This window comes from Rissa tridactyla, chromosome W (genome assembly GCF_028500815.1).
Source record: "Rissa tridactyla isolate bRisTri1 chromosome W, bRisTri1.patW.cur.20221130, whole genome shotgun sequence".
Lineage (NCBI taxonomy): Eukaryota > Metazoa > Chordata > Aves > Charadriiformes > Laridae > Rissa > Rissa tridactyla.
Window position 1 is genome coordinate 21,028,633 of NC_071496.1, and position 20,823 is coordinate 21,049,455.

Sequence of the window (20,823 nt, forward strand, 5' to 3'; positions counted from 1 at the left end):
GCACTCTGCACAAACTTCCTCAACAAAGATCGTTTGCATGCATTTCATCAGGGTCTATAATCATTTGCCAGTTGCTATAAAACACCTCTCGCACAGCCATTTCCCTCAGGTACTTAATACCTTTTTCCATGCTGGTCCATTTGGTTGGATGGCATTCGATATCATCCTTAAAGGGATACCTGCCATTCATAGCTGATAGCAGTCGCCTCCAGAGACTGAGGGTGTCTGCCTTTCTCCCAATCGCTTTATCAGTCCCTCCATCTTTGGCCAGGTTTACCAATTGTTTAGCCTCTCTGCCTTCTAAGTCGATGGAATCAGCCCCATTGTCCCAGCATTGGAGCAACCAAGAGATAAGTGTCTCCCCTTCGTGACGACTAAAGTCCTTTCATATATTTCACAACTCCTTCATAGAGAAGGATTTAATGATTATCTCTGCATTTGAGTCCTCATCCTGTGTTAATGCTGCCTGAGAAGGACCCTCTCCTGAATCTGCTTTAGAAGGACTCTTTCCTTTATCTTCGTCAGAGGAACCCTCTCCCATGCTGTCTGGCTTTAGCTGGTCTTTGTCATAAGAGGCAGGGGAACGAGCTGATCTCCTTTTCTGCTTCCTGGTCACCGGGGCAACTTGTGCCGGTTCTGTTGGAGTTTGAGTAGCAGCACTACTCGTTGTCGGAGCAGCTGAAGTAGTGACAGTGCTCGATGTCGAGGCTGGAGCGGCTGGTGCTGATACGAGCAGGGGAGGGGCTTGCGTTACAGGTCGGGGGTGCAGGCGGCAGAGTAACTTTTACCGCACGCTGCTGAGTGACTGGTGCCAGGATGGGCTGGGGCGTGGCTGTGGCCGGTGTTGATATGGCCAGGATCAGTGTGGGGGTAGCAGCCGGTGCCGCTGGGGCAGGTGTGACTTGGGGAGTGGTTTGTGTCTGTGTTGTCTGTGAATTGGCACGTGGGATTTTAATAGCAGCATCACATGTCACATAATACTCACTCCTGCACTGATATTTAACAGAAAAACACTTCTGCAACACATTCAGGAAAACCAACAACAAAATCATGATCTTTTGAAAGTAACATTCATTTTCTAAACAGCCCAAAAGGTTTCTATCCCCTAGCCCTGATGATGTCACTTTGGCATAAGCATTAAAGGGCAAAGTAAACCTTCCCCTGGTAAAACAGAAAGTGTAATTAGTAATAGAATCCATCACATGATGCCCGAGATATGCAGGTAGAATTGTTATCCAAGTAATTATATTATACATCTGAATGCAAATCCACACCAAAATAGCATGCTTAAACCACTGCATAAAGCACAAAGAGCAAATAAGCCATGCAATATATTTGTCAAGTTAAGCAGCACTGCATCAATTAACTTCATACAAAGCTCTCTAAAGGCACAATATAACATTTTGCTTAAGAACAACATGATGTGAGCTGTCTGTTCTCCCTGAGCAATCTGGAATTCAACTATTCAGGCAATCTATCAGAGCTCTGGTCGAGCTCCGTTTGAGCCCCACAGTTGGGCACCAATACATCTGTTGTGGTTTAGGCCAGATTGGCCAATGATGGACCACAGATGCTCTCCCCCACTTCTCAATCCAAGGAGAGGAGGAGGAGAGATAGATTTACGAGTTTAGAAGGCACTAAACTAATGAAATATTAATAATAAAATAAAAAGGAAATAATGAAATAGATACAGTATATACAAAACCATATCAAGCTCCCAGGATGACGTCACTAGCAGGCACTGGGAAAGTCACAGACTGGACTCAGCGATGAGTGGGAACCGGGTTCCAGAGCTGGAGTCAGGAACACATGGATCGGGATCAAAGGCAGATGAACAGACAGGGTCTTCCTTGGATGTCATCCATTGAAGAAAAAGAGGGTTGACCCCTTGATCCCTCAGCTTTTATAGTAAGCATGGGCAGATGGGATGAAATACCTGGTTGGTCAATTTTGGGTCACCTGTCCTGTCCACTCCTCCCCACAGGTGCAACCCCTCTATGCTTTTCCGTTTCTGACCCTCCAATGGGGCAAATAACGAAATTAGCTGACCTTGGTTGTTATAGCAATAAGTATAAGCAAGAGCCTCTCTGCATACCATTCCTTGGCATGAACTATAAACATAGGTCTTATCACTCTGAGAACTAATATTTTTCTGCACACTATGCTGTTAATTTCAGAGAGTTAGAAGAGGCTTAGCTAAGAAGTAAAATTACTGAACAGAAAGTTGGTTCTGTGGTTCTGTTCTACCTCAAACCAGGACAATGACCAAGAGAACAAGAGTTTGAAAGTGACACAAATGATGGTGTTTTGTAAGAAGAGAACAGGAGCGGCAAAATGTGTTGCCAATATCCTGGGTTCTTGTTATAGCAAGGAAATTCTTAACAGAAATATGCAGCTGACTCTTGGAAGTGGGTCACACTTCATGTTAAAAAGGAGTGAAATAAATCTCATGCTTAACTTCAAACCATACTAACTTAATGCTGAGAAGGCCAAGAAAAAAATCTGACATGAGGAAAAATTACGTTCCATCCCTAAATCTGACAGTTTGTTTAACTCAGCGTATCTGAGCAAAGCACATCAGCCTTTTTTAAAAAAAATACAGAAACAGATATTAGTAGTTGTAAGAGGCAGTATCAAGTTGTTTGTATACAATAATCTGTAAGAGGTATTCTTGAGGCAATGGTAACAGAGATAATACATTCTTATTGTAGATAGTGGATGATGCAAGAAATAAAGCTATTGACCCAGGTGAGCTAGGATTTCACCCACTGACTTCAGCATTGGATCATTTCTGGAAGACTAACTTTTTTTAATGACATGATCTGTTAATGCAACACTGGTCGACTCATTGTAAACCACTAATGCTGCTGTGATAACTAAATTGACACACTTAACAGTCTTATTCATAAACCGGAGCAACAAAACTATGTTATGTGAATAAAAACTCCACTGAATTGGATATATGAATTAAAGCTGATCTTGTCTGGAAGTATAGTGCCCGAGCACCCCATGACCTTGCCATCATTGCAAGAACAACTTCTGAACAGCAGCAGCGTGTTCTTCAGGAGTTTCTGCAGTACACTAGACTTGTATTATAGAGGTTTTCTCACAGTACCAGGCAGACCTTGGCTCTTGTTCTTGTTTTTCTTTTCAGCCACAATGTTTACTGTAGGCTGTGCCAGAATGCTCTGTTCTCCATTTCTTGGCTCTTAGTATCTTGAGTTTGCTGTTTACAGCAACAAGGACAACTCTTTAAGACACCGTAACATCTGCTGTTTTATCACTTTCAGTACAGAATGAGACTAGATTGACTTCTTATAAAAGGCATGGATATGTGTTCCCAGACTCAGGACATACAGGAAAGGAAACACAGGTAGAAGAAAAGAAATTATGGCAAGTAATGAGGAGGGAAAAAAAAAAATCACATCCCAATTGCTTCTATAAATTTTGTGTGAGTACCAGCATTTAGCAAGCATTTTATCCACCTTAAAGCATAGGACCCTGTATCTGTACTTCTCCATAATACGTGAATTTCTCAAAATATCTAAAATTATGCTGGAACAATCTTACAAATAGATTATTCATAAGACTATATGGTACTTTATCTTTCTAGAGTACCTCAAACAGTGAGAATTGCTCTTCTAATAGAGTGTAGTCATTTCTTGGTCTGCAAATTTGTCACGAATAATCTTATTTGATCCTATATACACATTTTTCCATGATTCAGATACAGTATTTCCATCCAATGTCTGTATTTTCATCTTCCCTATAGAAACTCTAGTTTACTAGAAGACCAAATGAACTTAATTTAAAGTTGTTTCCTGTAACATGCAAGCTTTTTCCTCTTTTTCCCTTCTTTTCCTTCTGACAGTAACATCATCCTCCTTATCACAATATTTTTAATTTTTTTCCTGGAATTTCTCGCATTCTTATTTGATTCAGCAATTCTTATATGATAACTATATAAGGAACTTCTTGTATAACATTCCTTTGGATGGATCAGAGCATTTTCAGTGAAACTCAATTTGATTTCAATTTTCTCTTCTGTCAAGGGCAAATATTAAACAGTATTAGACTCAATTTAGTATTCACTAGAACGGTTTAAAATTCTGTAGGTATTTCTGATTCCATAGGAACGAAGTTTGATCTTAGCCTTTGTTCTGGCCTTCTTTTTCCTTCTATGTCACATAGAAAGCCTCATTTGTCCTTCCAAAACAGGACATATATAAGGTTTGCTGCAGCTTAATTATCATGCTCATTTTCTGTAGACATATATATTTTACCCAGAATTATTTTCTTTCCTTCTAATGCACTCTTATTTTACCAACCTCTTTATAGCACTGTCATTTACTGTGTTTCTCAGCCACCTTATTTCATTAAACTCTATAGCCAATGCATCACATTGGTAAAATTTATTTGTAACTTAATGCAATAACTTTGACTGAATGGCCTGTTTCCACTAGAACCAGTTTAGATGTAGCCAGAAATACAAGGCACACAGGAAAACTTTAAAATAGTAAAAGCCTTATTAAAGGTCTTAGAATTCGGTAAAAGATTAAATGAGTTCTTTGTAAGATATAATTTTTCCATATTTTAATAACAATGCAGTTTCATTTTAATCCTTTTTAAGTGTTTATACTTGTTTCTGCAGATTACAGCTGTGCAAAATCACAAATGCCTGTAATGAAGAGGTGTTTGATTGCTAAAAGGCAGATTTTGTTATGGATTAGGTAGACTGAAAATGTTTTCCGCTCTAAGAAAGTTTCAGGATTTTTATCATGTTTACTTCAGGAATAGGAATAATAAACACTAATGTATCAAATGATAAATTGCAAAGAGTTAGAAAGTTATCTGAATAGGTGCAAACTGCTCAAAGGTGATTAACTGGCAGCTTGGGCATTGCTCTGACTTGCAAAGATTCAAGCTATATCTGACATAGTGAATGAGGGTAATGATATATGCTTCATTCACCAAAGAATCAAATGTTTTGTTTCCCTACTGATTCCATATTTTGCAGATACCTACAGTGGTATAATATGCACTAGCATTATTGTAAACCAAGAGTTTATTACATGGCTAAGTTGACCTTTGTAAAAGTGCACAAGTGCATTGAAATAAAATAAAAACTACTTAATCCAATCTTCTCTCATACTAGTTCTTTCAATAACAGACACAGCCTGTTAAAATAACAAAGAATGCAGAGTTTCCATTTACATTCACAAAGTGTCCTCATTCAAACCTCTGATCTAAAGCTACCTTTCCTCTTCTCTTGACTTTCTTTGCAGTGGAGAAATGTGATTCCATGGAAACAACAGTGATGATGTTTTATGTTAATTGGCAGAGCTTTTCAAGCCTTGCAGACCTGGTGACACTTAAATGGCCCACACTTTGGATTGTCTTGTTGTGTGGAAAAGGTAGATAAGGGGAGGAGGAGAAAAATAAAACATGTGGGCAAGGGCAAAATGGCATTCACAAACATTTCTTAGATGAGCATAGGGATGATGATCATTTCTGAGATAAAACAATTGCTGTAGTGAAATGACATCACACAAGGTGTTATATTACTTATGAAGTCCTGAGAATTCTGTAAAACCTGTCAAGCAAATCACATGGAAAAAAAGTAAGATCTTCTGAACTTTTAGCCAGGAAATCAACAGAAAATAATATAGTCTAATGGTAATTAGTCTAATATATGCCGCATGTAGAACTGCTGCCAATAATACCATGTAGTAACTGTTGTAAAATGCTGTTGTGGTTTTGGCAAAATCGGCCAATGGCCAGCGACAGATGCTCCCCCCCAGCCTCTCATGCACGGAGAGGAAGAGGAGAGATAAAGAGATTTACGAGTTTAGAAGAAACTAAACTACTTTAATGAAATATTAATAATAAGATAAAAATGAAAATAATGAAATAGATATAGTATATACAAGATCTTATTAAGCTCCCAGGATGACATCACTGGCAGGCACTGGGGAAGTCCCAGACTGGACTCAGCGACGAGTGGGATGGAATACCCCTGTCGGTCAATTTTGGGTCACCTGTCCTGTCCGCTCCTCCCTGCAGGTGGGAGCCCTCTACGCTTTTCTGTTTCTGACACTCCAATGGGGCAAATAACAAAATTAGCTGACCTTGGTTGTTATAGCAATAAGTATAAGCAAGATCCTCTCTGCATACCATTCCTTGGCACAAACTGTCTTATCACTCTGAACGAACTGTTTTAGACACAACACGCTGTTAATTTCAGAGAGTTAGATGAGGCTTAGCTAAGAAGTAAAATTACTGAACAGAAAGTATGTTCTGTTTTACCTCAAACCAGGACATTCCACCCCTTATTCCATACCATTTGTGTCATGCTCCGATCACTAATACTTTTATCTATCAAATCTGTACATACACCATATATATATATAAATGGATATATGCAGGTTACTCAGTTATGATTTTATCTACAAAAGTCCACTAAGTCCATTTAGTTCATAACTGTAGGATTTCATCTCTCATAGCAGGATCTCAGGGTAGAAAAGATGAATGAAGTTTTCAGGGATGAATGAAATTCATTGTGGTTCGTGCCCAGGAGTAGTATGTCCATCTCAAAGAGTTTTGCTGGATGCCACTTGATGAAGCTGGTTCAGGGTCATCACCACTGTGTTATCCTGAAAAACACTTATAGAACACTGTTAGTATCCTATAACAACTAATATCATACAACTCAGAATTAAGTATTCTCATCCAGGGTCAAATTTCCTTGAGGTACACATTGAGTTTCTCCATTCTCCAGCATTACCCACCAAGTACATCCTGGTCCTTGAGCAGAAACAGTCCCAAGAATGGGGTTGCCTTTGCCTGAGGCAGGAAAAACCCAGACTATCTTCCCTAACATATTCCTTTCATGCACCACAGGGACTTTATCCCCTTCTACTGTATGTAAAAGGTCTGATTGAGCAGGACCAGCTCGATTGATGGATCCCCTGGTGTTAACTAACCAGGTAGCTTGTGCTAAATGCTTGTCCCAATTTTTAAAGGATCCACCACTCATTGCTTTCAGGGTAGTTTTTAACAATCCATTGTATCGCTCAATTTTCCCTGAAGCTGATGCATGATAGGGGATATGATATACCCACTCAGTGCCATGTTCTTTTGCCCAAGCACTTATAAGACTGGTTTTGAAATGAGTCCCATTGTCTGACTCAATTCTTTCTGGAGTACCATGTCACCACAAGACTTGCTTCTCAAGGCCCAGGATGGTATTCCAGGCAGTAGCATGGGGTACGGCGTATGTTTCCAACCATCTGGTGCTTCCTTCCACCATTGTAAGCATATAATGCTTACCCTGGCGGGTTTGAGGGAGTGTGATGTAGTTAATTTGCCAGGCCTCCCCAAATTTATATTTCAACCATCGTCCCCCATACCGCAAAGGTTTTAACCTTTTAGCTTGCTTGATTTCAGTGCATGTTTCACAGTCATGGATAACCTGCGCAATAGCGTCCATGGTTAAATCCACCCCTCGGTCACGAGCCTATTTGTATGTTGCATCCCTTCCTTGATGACCTGAAGTATCATGGGCCCACCAAGCTAAAATCAGTTCACCTTTATGTTCCCAGTCCAAATATGTCTGGAAAATCTTAGCAGCCTAATCTACTTGCTGATTGTTTCAATGTTCCTCAGTGGCTCGACTCATAGGTATGTGGGAATCTACATGGCGTACTTTCATGACTAGTTTCCCCAGCCGGTCAGCAATATCTTGCCATAATTCAGCAGCCCAGATGGGTTTACCTTTGTGCTGCCAGTTGCTCTGCTTCCACTGCTTTAACCACCCCCACAAAGCGTTGGCCACTGTGTGAGCCAATGTAGGCAGGACACAGGAACAACCACAAACCACGGATGGAAAGCAAAGAACAAATTTAATCTCGATACCTCACAGACCAGGGAATCTCCCAAGCAACACCCGGGCAGAGGGACACAAGCAGGGACTGCAGGCACAGCAGCGCGAGAGAGAGTCCTTGTTAGCATGAGTCCTTGGCAGCGAGAGAGTCCTTGTTAGCAAGAGTGGGCGCGGACTCTCTGTTCTTGCTGGTATTTAAAAGGGTTCAAACAGGCATAGTTTTCCCACTGTGCTTTGATCTTCTTCCACAACAGACCAGGATTCCCAAGCAGCTAGATAAGGTGTCCCTGAGTCCATCACAGACTTCTGTTATCTAAGTGCAAGTGTTTTTCTTGCAAGCACCCAAGACTGAATAACAATTAGTGTGATATATGTGTTTTCCAGTACCCCAGGTGTGAGTCACTTGAGCGTATTTACAATCCTCCTCGCCGATCTTCCGTTGTTTTCCCACAGCCACCATCCATTAATCAGTATAGAGATAGAGTATTGGCCACTTTTCTTGTTCAGCAATGTCTAAGGCCAGCTAGATAGCTTTTACCTATGCAAATTGACTCAATTCACCTTCTCCTTCAGTAGCTTCTGTGACTTGTCATGTAGGACTCCACACAGCAGCTTTCCACCTTCGATGTTTTCCTACAATACGACAAGATCCATCAGTGAACAAGGCATACTGTTTCTCATTATCTGAGAGTTCATTATATGGTGGGGCCTCCTCAACACGAGTCACCACCTCCTCAGGCGGCATTGTAAAGTGTCTGCCTTCCGGCCAGTTTGTGATCACTTCTACAATTCCTGGACTACTGGGGTTTCCTATTCGAGCTGGCTGTGTGATTAAGGCAACCCACTTACTCCAGGTAGCATCAGTGGCATGATGAGTAGAAGGAACTTTACCCTTGAACATCCAGCCCAGCACTGGTAATCGGGGCGCCAGGAGGAGCTGTGCTTCAGTACCAATTACCTCTGAAGCAGCTCCGACTCCTTCATATGCTGCCAAGATTTCTTTCTCAGTTGGGGTATAGTTGGCCTCAGAGCCTTTGTATCCTCGACTCCAGAATCCTAGGGGTCTCCCCTGGTGCTTTCTGCCAGAGGCTCCAGGTAGGGCCATTGTCCCTGACTATGGTGCAGAGCATATTTTTAATGTCCCATCCTGTTCGGACTGGTCCAAGGGCTACTGCATGCACAATCTCTTGGTTAATTTGATCAAAGGCCTGGCATTGCTCAGGACCCCACGTAAAATTATTTTTCTTTTGAGTCACTTCACAGAGAGGTTTCACAATCTGACTATAACCTGGAATATGCATTCTCCAGAAACCCACAACGCCTAAGAAGGCTTGTGTTTCTTTTTTGTTAGTAGGTGGGGACATAGCTGTTATTTTGTTAATCACATCCATTGGGATCTGGCAACCACCATCTTGCCACTTAATCCCCAAGAACTGAATGTCTCATGCAGGTTTCTTGACCTTACCTCTTTTTACAACAGAACCTGCTTCCAAAAGAATCTTGATTATTTTCTTACCTTTCTCAGAAACAACTTCTGCTGTATAACCCAACACAATGATATCATCACCGTATTGCAGGTGTTCTGGAGCTCCACCCTTCTCCAGTGCAGTCTGGATCAGCCCATGGCAAATAGCAGGGCTGTGTTTCCACCCCTGGGGCAGTCGATTCGATGAACTTTCACAAATTCCTTTACAGCCGCGCTTCTTGCTAGGGCCAAAGCCTCTTGCTGGCACCCTTATGGTGTTTGTAGATGGTTCAGGGACACAGTAAAGGCTTTTGACTTATTTCAACAGGAACCGTTAAATGTAGGCAGAATGTCAATATGTTACTGGTATTGTTCAAAGACTTGAAGGAGCATTTATAAAACAACTAGAGAACCAATTGTTATTTAATCTCTTACTGCAAATAATGTTGCTTTTATGAAAAAGACAGTTTCCTTATTTTATTGTCCACATACGCGCTCATGTTTTAAATTTTCTAAACATTTCTTCTTTGTCATCCACAGCAGTAGAGCGACATTTCGTAAGAACTGTTGAATGGCCTGAACAACCGAAGGTGTATTATAAGCACCTTAAGTCGGGGTGCATGCTAACCACAGATAATACTGCAACAAATAGAAGTTGTGAGCAAGACAATTCTGTAATGATTTGTACTTCTCATCCGTCTGTTTGCTTCGGCTCAAAATGCAAGTATACAAGAATGTAATCAATCTCATTGTGTAAATTTAACGCGAGTAAGGTATAAAACAGCAGTAATATGGATAGGGAATCAGCAAAATGCATTAAAAACACGTCTTTCTCTGTTTTGCGTTTGGGAGTACAACTCTCGAAGACTTTGTGTTACATCTCTCCCCTGGAATACGTCGCTACATGGCTGAGAAATGGTTAAACACCATCTCCAAGGTGCTTTTGACATGTCGTTGCAACAAAATATTCATCCTTTCCATGATCAGCTAAAAGCTCAAATACTAAAGATTCAAGACTTAATGAACCGCAATGTATTTGAAATATTACAGAATGATTTCTCGTGGGTAAATCCAAAGAAATTGGCTCTCTGGGCTAAATTTAGGAATCTGGGTATTTATTGCCTTAGCAGGGTTCTTCTTGATTCTGTTTTTAATTGTGTTTAGTATATAACCTGCTAAGAGCGTCACAAGGAGTAGAAGCACAAGTCATGGCGACCTTGTTAATAAATGGTCTGGTGTTAAACAAAAAAGGGGGAGATGTGGCAACACGAAGATGTCAAAGACACAGTGAGCAGAGCACACAGTAAATACAGAGCCAAGAGAACAGTTCATACCTTCACTCCATCCTGTGACGACCCTATAACATTTTCGAATCTTGGACAAAGAATAGGGCTAAGTATTCTCCCTTCGCTAGGAACAGCAACGGCATTAAACATGTTGAATAAGATAGGGTGTTGGGCAAGTAAACAGATAAACCTTACAACTGAAATCCTATCTAGCTTGCTTACTGATGTTGATAGCATTCGGCATGCTACGTTGCAAAATTGAGCGTCTATTAAATTTTTGCTGTTAGCTCAGGGTCATGGATGTGAAGATTTTGAAGGTATGTGTTGTATGAATCTTTCCGACCACTCATCATCCATTCATAAGCAGTTACGGGATCTGAAGGATAACATGTCCAAATTAAAAGTGGTCAAAAATGGTTTCGATGATTGGTTAAGCTCATGGGGAATAACGGGATGGTTATCAGACTTACTAAAGCAAGGGCTCATGCTACTGTTGGTTATATTATTATTGATTATGGTAGCCTCATGTGTTCTCCGCAAAGTGACTGACATGATAGAAAATGCCATGCATAAGGTCCAGACCTGGCTCAAGAAGAAAAAGGGGGTATTGTAGGAATGTGTCTGAGAGAAAATGGCCATGTGAGCCAGCCTCCCTACTATGAGAGATTAGATTAAGGGCAAAACAGGTGGTAGAAGACGGAATTAGTACATGGGAAAAACGGGAACTGAGAAGGCAGAAAACATGTTGTGCTAATGACTAAGCAATTTACTATGCGAATTCTTGTAACCAATCTGATGTGTGAATGAACTGCATGCACAGCGCGTGGACAGTGTAACTAGCTAATCAGAAATAATCGAGTCGCGTGTACAGCTACAACGCAGGGTATAAAAGATGATGATCTGTGCTTAATAAACGGCTTCTGTTGATTCACATTGGATCGTCTGGAGTCCAGTTATTTCTCCTCAGTCAAGTCCACCCCTCGGTCACGAGCCCATCTACATGTTGCATCTCTTCCTTGATGGCCTGAGGAGTCAGGGGCCATCGAGCTATGAATAGTTCACCCTTATGTTGCCAGTCCAGATCCACCTGAGCCAATTTGATCTTAGCAGCCCAATGCACCTGCTGGCTGTTCTGATGTTCCACAGTGGCCCGACTCTTGGGTACATGGGCATCTATGTGACATACTTTTACAACCAGATTCCCTATGCGGGCAGCAATATCTTGCCACAGTTGGGCAGCCCGGATGGATTTCCCTCTGCACTTCCACTGTGTGACCACCCCCACAGAGCATTTGCCACCATCCATGAATTAGTATAGAGATAAAGTACTGGCTCTTTTTCTCGTTCAGCGATCTCTAAAGTCAGACACGGTGGGGCCTCTTCCGCATGTGTCACCTCCTCCTCTGGTGATATTCTGAAATCTTTACATTCTGGCCAGTCCATGATCACTTCCAGAATTCCTGGGTGAATGGGGTTTCCCATTCGAGTTCACTCTGTGATCAGTGCATCAGTTCCATGATGTGTGGCAGGGACCCTTTCTTTCAACCAGCAGTTGAGGTGCCAAGAGAAGCTGTGCTTCCATACCAACCACTTCCAAAGCAGCTTGAACTCCTTCATTTGCTGCTAATATCTCTTTTTCTGTTGGAGTGTAGCAGGCTTTGGATCCTCTGTATCCCCGACTCCAAAACCCTAGGGGTTGACCTCATGTCTCCCCTGATGCTTTCTGCCGGAGGTTCCAGGTAGGGCCGTTCTCCCCGGCTGCAGTGTAGAGCACATTTTTAACATCTTGTCCTGCCCGGACTGGCCCCAGGGACACTGCATGGACTATTTCCTGTTTGATTTGTTCAAATACTTGTTGCTCAGGACCCCATTTAAAATCATTCTTCTTCTGGGTTACTTGATGCAGAGGGCTTACAATTAGACTGTAATCTGGGATATGCATCCTCCAAAAACCCACAATGCCTAAGAAAGCTTGTGTTTCCTTTTTACTAGTTGGTGGAGACATAGCTGTTATTTTGTTGATCACGTCCATTGGGATCTGGCGATGCCCATAGGTCCCTTGACCTTACTTCTTTTTATGGCAAAACCAGCTTTCAGAAGGATTCGGACTATTTTACTCCCTTTCTCAAAAACTGCTGTTGTATTGCAGAATATGTCAATGTATTGCAGACTTTTGAGCTTCACCCTGTTCCAGTGCAGTCTGGATCAGTCCATGGCAAATAGTAGGGCTGTGTTTCCACCCCTGGGGCAGTCGATTCCAGGTGTACTGGACGCCCCTCCAAGTGAAGGCAAACTGTGGCCTGCACTCCGCTGCCAAAGGGATTGAGAAGAATGCATTCGCTATATCAATCGTGGCATACCACTTGGCTGCCTTGGACTCCAGTTCATACTGGAGTTCTAGCATGTCCGGCACGGCAGCGCTCAGCGGTGGCGTGACTTCATTCAGACCACGATAGTCTACAGTTAGCCTCCACTCTCCATTAGATTTTTGCACCGTCCATATGGGACTGTTAAAGAGTGAGCGAGTCTTGCTGATCACTCCTTGAACCTCTAGTTGACGAATCAGCTTATGTACAGGAATCAGAGAGTCTCGGTTAGTGCGATATTGCTGCCGATGCACCGTTGTGGTACCTGTTGTTCTTTGACCCTCAACAACCCCACAACAGAAGGGCTGGGAAACCCCAGCCCTCTCCCAAGCAGCAACTACCCCCTCCCCCAGCCAGCTCCCTGGCTATGTACGGGCATGGCTTCACATGGTATGGAAAACCCGTGTCCTGTGCCAGCTCCTTGGGAGAATTAACCCTATCCCCAACGGAACCAGGACTATCCATAGCGTTGTATTCTTTGAAAGTTGGTACAACTCCCTCAGTGATCAGTTAAAGTTATAAGCTAAATCTAATGCCTCTGAGCTCTTTATCATAGAATCATAGAATATCTCAAGTTGGAAGGGACCTATAAGGATCATCGAGTCCAACTCCCTGCTCCTCACAGAACTACCTAACACTAAATCATATGACTAAGGGCATCATCTAGACGCTCCTTGAACTCCCAACAAGCTTGGTGCCATGACCACTTCCCTGGGGAGCCTGTCCCAGTGACCAACCACCCTCTCAATGAAGAACCTTTTCCTAATGTCCAATCTGAACTTCCCCTGATGCAGCTTCATTCCATTTCCTTGCGTCCTATTGCTGGTCACCAGAGAGGACATCAGCACCTCCCCTTCCACTGCTCCCCTTGAGGAAGTTGTAGACTGTGATGAGGTCACCCCTCAGCCTTCTCTTCTCTAAGGCGAAAAATCCAAGTGACCTCAGCCACTCCTCATAAGTCTTGCCCTCAGGGCCTTTCACCATCCTGGTCACCCTCCTCTGGACACACTCTAATAGTTTGATGGCCTTCTTATATTGAGGCACCCAAAACTGCACACTGTACTTGAGGTGGGGCTGCACCAGTGCAGTGTAGAGTGGGACAATCGCCTCCCTCGACTGGCTAGCTATGCTGTGCTCGATGCACCCCAGGACACGGTTGGCCCTTTTGGCTGCCAGGGCACACTGTTGACTCATGTTCAACTTGCCATCAACCCAAACCCCCAGATCTCTTTCCGCGGGGCTGCTCTCCAGCTTCCTGTCCCACAATTTGTATTTATAAACAGGATTACCTCATCCCAGGTGGAGAATCTGGCACTTGCTCTTGTTAAATCTCATGCAGTTGGTGATTGTCCAGCTCTCTAGCCTATCCAGATCTCTCTGTAAGGCCTCTCTACCCTCGAGGGAGTCCACAGCTCCTCCTAATTTAGTATCATCAGCAAACTTACTCAATGTACATTTGACTCCTGCATCCAGATCATTTATGAAAACATTGAAGAGCAGTAGTCCTAAAATTGAGCCCTGGGGAACCCCACTGGTGACTGGCCACCAGCTTTATGTAACCCGATTTACTATAACCCTTTGAGCCCGACCTATCAGCCAGTTGCTCACCCATTGAATTATGGACTTGTCTAGCTGTATGCTGGACATTTTGTCCAGAAGGATACCATGAGAGACAGTATCAAAAGCTTTGCTAAAATAAAAAAAAAAACAAACCACACATCTACTGGCTTCCCTTGCTCAGCTAGATGGGTGACCTTGTCATAAAAGGAAATTAAGTTAGTTAAACAGGACTTTCCCCTTGTGAGTCAGTGCTGGCTATGACCAATGACTGCATTGTCTGTCCTGGTTTGAGATAGAACAAAACCAATTTTCCTTTTCAGTAATTTTACTTTTTGGTCAAGTCTCTTCTAACTGATTGCACTCTCTGAAATTAACGGTATGTTTTTCAGACAGTGTCTGCTTCTAGCAGATATTGTCTGATGTTTATGTTATGCAGAGAGGCTCTTGCTTATACTTATTCCTATAACAACCAAGGTCAGCTAACTTTCTTATTTACCAAGTTGGAGGGCTGGAAGTGGAAGAGTGTAAAGGGGTTGCACCTGTGGGGAGGAGCGGACAGGACAGGTGATCCAAAACTGACCAACAGGGTATTCCATCCCATGTGCATCATGCTCAGTATAAAGCTGAGGGATCAAAGGGGTCAGCCCTCTTCTCTTCTTCAATGGCTGGTGTCCAAGGAGGACTGTGTCTGTTCTTTTGCCTTTGATCCTGATCCGTGTGTTCCTGAATCCAGTTCCCATCTGCTGCTGAGTCCAGTCTGGGATTTTCCCAGTGCCTGCTGGCAATGTGAACATCATCCTGGGAGATCAATATTGGTTTTGTATATATTTGTATATATTTCTTTATTTTCTTATTAATATTATTATCTCTTTTTTTTTTATTTAATATTTCATTAAAGCTGGTTTAGGTTTTTTTTGAACCCGTAAGTCTCTCTCTCTCCCATATTCTCTCTCCCTTTCCCTTCTGGGAAGGGAGAGGGGTTAATAGAAAACATCTGTCATTCATTTAGTGGCCAGCCCAGCCTAAACCTCGACATTGTCTCTCAAGTGTTTTTCAATAACTCCCAAAATAACCTTCTCCATAATTTTACCAGGCACTGAAGTGAGACTGACAGGCCTGTAATTACTAGTGTCTTCCTTCTAACCCTTCTTCAATATTGGACAACATTTGCCAGCTTCCAGTCGACTGAGACCTCTCTAGACTCCCAAGACTGTTGAAAAATAATGGAGAGGCCCCGCGATGACATCGTCCAGCTCTTTCAGTACCCTGGGATGAATCCCATCGGGCCTCAGAGATTTATGCACATCCAGCTGGAGCAGCAAGTCTCAAACAAGTTCAAAGTTAGCTGGGAGTTTATCATCCCCCCAGTCACGGTCTTCCAACACAGGATTACAGGGGTCCCAGGGCCCATCATCAGTGTTGAAGACAGAGGCCAAGGCAGCATTAAACATCTCTGCTTTGTCTGCATCCCTATTTGTGAGGTGACCGACCTAATCAAGTAATGGCCCAATGTTATCTCTGATCCTCCTTTTGCTGTTAACATATTTTAAAAAGCCCTTTTTGTTGTCCTTCACAGTACTGGCCATCCTGAACTCTAATCGAGCTTTGGCCGCACAAATTTTCTCCCTACAGTGGTGAACAGCATGTCTGTACTGCTCCCATGTTGCCTGTCCTTCCTTCCAATGTCCATACACTTTCCTTTTCTGCCTAAGTTCTAGAAGATCCCTGCTCATCCAAGACAGCCTTCTGCCTCACTTGCTTGACTTCCGATACTTTGGAATTGCCTGCTCTTGCACTCTTAAGACATGGCACCTAAAAAGTGACCAGCATTCATGGACCCTAATACCTTCAAAAGCAGATTCCCAGGTGTCATAGTTTGGGTCAGACTGGCCAATGACAAGACGACAGATGCTCTCCCCCACCTCTCGCCCCAAGGAGAGGAGGAGGAGAGATAAAGATATTTATGAGTTTAGAAGGAACTAAACTACTTTAATGAAATATTAATTATAAGTAAAAAGAAAATAATGAAAAAGAATATATATAAAACCGTATAAAACTCCCAGGATGACGATCACATCACCAACAGGCACTGGGGAAGTCCCAGACTGGACTCAGCAATGGGTGGGAACTGAATTCCGGATCTGGAGTCAGGAACGCATGGATGGGGATCAAAGGCAGACGAACAGAGTCCTCCTTGGACGCCGGCCATTGAAGAAAGAGAGACTGACCCTTTGATCCCTCAGCTTTTATACTGAGCATGGGGCAGATGGGATGGAATACCCCTGTTGGTCAATTTTGGGTCACCTGTCCTGTCTGCTCCTCCCTGCAGGTATGACTCCTCTACGCTTTTCCGTTTCCCACCCTCCGACGGGGCAAATAACAAAGTTAGCTGACCTTGGTTGTTATATCAATAAGTATAAGCAAGAGCCTCTCTGCGTACCATTCCTTGGCTTTAACTATAAACATAGGTCTTATCACTCTGAGAATGAAGAGTTTTCTGCACAATATGCTGTTAATTTCAGAGAGTTAGAAGAGGCCTAGCTAAGAAGTAAAATTACTGAACAGAAAGTTGGTTCTGTTTTACCTCAAGCCAGGATACCAGGGGACTTTACTAACTATCTCCTTCAGCAGCCCAAAGTCTGCTTTCCCCATATCCAGGGTCGAAGTTTTGCTGTCAGTTTTCCTCCTATCACAATTTCATTTTAGAACATCGCATTAGTCTCATTTTGTACCTAAAATACACGACATGGTGTACGTCTGTCTGTATATCTGCCCATTTATCATGCAGTATATGTTTTACGACAAGAATAGTGACATTTGGAATGTACCAAACATACTTATCAGAAACTTAATATGGCTTTCACATAGCACAGGAGTTTCTAGGACAAGCAAGTTGTTCTTGACAGCTTGGATGTATGAGAAATCTGTCACAAATTATCCATTTCAAAAAGAAACCTAGACATATCTTGTTGCATTTCCAGAGATGGAACAAAGATGGTTAAGAAATGGATGTGAGCCAGCAGTCAGTACCCTAACGTGAAAAGTCTAGCAGTTCCTCAATTTCCAAGCAGGAGTCTTCCAGTTCCAAATAATGAACAAATGAAAAAATAAGTACGGCTTTAGTTCTTAGTAATGAAGAGGCATGCTCATCTCAGCTGAATTCCTCAGTGTGCTCTGGGCAAAGCACTCCCTAAGCATGGCATAGAGAGAGCACTCAATATAACATCTGAAGAAACCTGCAACAAATCTAAAGTAGCCTCTCATTTCTATACAGCTGTAAAAGCTCTGCAGTAAGCCCCGAAAGGGAACATTTATGTGGTTTTTGTTAATTTAAAAATGTTTTAAAGCAGTCAAAAGGGAGGCTTAGTCCTGAAGAAATCATAGTCTTAAACCCCCCTTAAGCCAGAGCATGTCTATGATGCTTCTTTTTTCATTAAACTGCAATTCTTTTGTTACTTCTGAAATGTTAGGTATGTTTCATGCAGTTTTGTTTTTTCTTATCACCTTTTATGGGGTGAGTCTCAGCATCCCTAGAAATCCTAATAAGCCTGTCATGCTTTTCAGTCAGGACCTAATATTCTTCTGTTCTTTGTTTGTGGAAGCTCCTTTGCCCATGAGTCTGCGTGCAGTGAGCATGAAATGTGGGTGGAAGCCCTTCAGGCACATTCCCACTTCACTTCCTGTCCTTGCCAAGAGCCTCTTGGCAAGGGCTGTACAATTTGTCAGGTTTTCAAATGGAACAGCAGTGACCAAACTTTCTTATGTTCTTCCCTATATGAAATCTGAAGGAAGCCAGTGCAAGGCTCCTCTGTTTCAGCGTTGGGATCAAGACTGGAGGCTTATTCTGTAGGAACTACACTAACTGGAGACCAAGGCAGTTGTATCTTTTCTCTCTGATAAGTCTCTTAATGCCTCACATCCCTTTTCACCAAGCCTTTAAAATTAGTAAAGATTGCTTTGGAAAGATCTAACACCAATTAGAAATCTGCACACTGAAAGCTATGCAATTTCTGTTAGCTTGTGCAGAAATACTGTAAGTGGGAGTTTTGTCCTTTGATTAAAAGTTATTTGAACTAGAGGGAATGTTTTACTTTTTTCTCCTCTGAAGTACTAACCAATATTAATGGCTCTACCCACGGAAACGATATTAGTAGTGAAAGGACAGATCTGTTCAAATTCACATAGCTGTTCTCCTGGATCCAGCTGGCCAGCAGCTCATGAATTCTGTAGTTGATTTTATACGAATGCAAAGGTTAATGGATTGTTTTCTACTGCTTTTCAGGAGCAAATGTCATCCCTATGGAGGTCCATTGCTCACCAGAACTCAATCTGGAGTCCTAGAATCATTAAAACATAGAGTTGGAAAGGACCTTGAAGATCATCTAGTTCCAACCCCCTTGCCATGGGCAGGGACACCTCCCACTAGAACAGGTTGCTCAAAGCCCCATCCAACCTGGCCTTGAACACTTCCAGGGATGGGGCATCCACAACTTCCCTGGGCAACCTGTTCCAATGTCTCACCACCCTTTTTTCTTTTTTTCTTTACTTTTTCTTTACTGTGGTAAAGAATTTCTTCCTAATATTTAATCTAAATCTACCTTCTTTCAGTTTGAAACCATTACCCTTACCCCTCGTCCTATCATTACACTCCCTGATAAAGAGTCCCTCCCCATCTCTCCTGTAGGCCCCCTTTAGGTACTGGAAGGCTGCCATAAGGTCTCCCTGGAGCCTTCTCTTCTCCAGGCTGAACAACCCCAACTCTCTCAGCCTCAGTCCTCAGAGAGGTACTCCAGCCCTCTGATCATCTTCATGGCCCTCCTCTGGACTCGCTACAACAGGTCCATGTCCTTTTTATGTTGGGGGCTCCAGAGCTGGATGCAGTACTCCAGGTGGGGTCTCACCAGAGCAGAGTAGAGGGGCAGAATCACCTCCCTTGACCTGCTGGCCATGCTTCTTTTGACGCAGCCCAGGATGCGGTTGGCTGTCTGGGCTGTGAGCGCACATTGCCGGCTCATGTTGAGCTTCTCATCCACCAACACCCCCAAGTCCTTCTCCTCAGGGCTGCTCTCAATCCATTCTCCATCCAGCCTGTATTTGTGCTTCGGACAAGAAGTGTCTGGCACATTTGTGTGTGGTACAAGAAGACTAATAGACTAATGCATTAATTCACTGAGCCTTTCAGCCCTTAGACTGGTTGTATGTTTTTTAACATGAAATACAGTAGCAATGGCAGTCAATCATATCTTCATTTACCTTCCAACTATGATTTCAGAATGCATATAAATATCTCCATATCCTGATTATTGCCATCAATATAAGTATAAACTACTGCAGAAGGGCAAGGGAGGAAAGAGCCTTTTGGATTCAACGAATAAATATAAATGCACTAAAACATGAACATCCCAGCTGGCTGAATCCCTGAACTAATTAAAGTGAAGCCTTATTTAATTTTTCACAGGAATGATTTGCCTTGGCTATCTGTCAGCAATAGGTAAGCGAGAGTTTGTCTGTGTTTTTTCCATTGCATAGAGGACAGTTTGTGCTTAGTCACAGAGCTCATCACTAAAAGTACTTCTTTGACTATTCTCTGAATAAAACTACTCCCAAAATTATTCAGCGTAACTGAAGAGTCTCACTACCTGAATAGGTGGTATAGGTAAGGTGATATTTTTATTGGGGTAAGCATCTATTCTCTACATACTGGGAAATAAGGTATGATTGATATTAGGACTGTGACACAGAGGAAATAGAAGGGGACTGTTTAAGAGGTACAATTGTGGCTTAAGAAAGAGACGAGAAGAAGAAACTACATCCATGGACCAGCCATTGGTAAGAAAGATGGAAAATGATTGAAATATTGGCTTTGCTTCTCCATGCCCTAGGAAGCAGATTTTAATTGATGCATTATGAAAAGTATGTTGTATCCTTATTCCTGTTGAAGGATATTACTCATTGGCTTGAAGCAAGGAGGGAGCAAGGGAAGGAATCACATCTTGTTCAAGTGATGCAGCTTTGAGGCTTCAGCATGCAGCAACATCACTCGCACAGCTGAAATTAACGTATGAAAATTTCAGGACACAATGGAGAAATAGTGAAAATTAAAAGAATAGATACAAGAACTGTTTCACACAGTGTCTTGGCTAGTTTACTTCCAGTGACATTTTAAAAATCTGAAACATGAAAAAAAGAAAGACTCTTTTCAAGTTACCATGTAAAATTTTGCACTTGAATCCTTTCACTTTCAGAACAGCCCACAGATTCAGT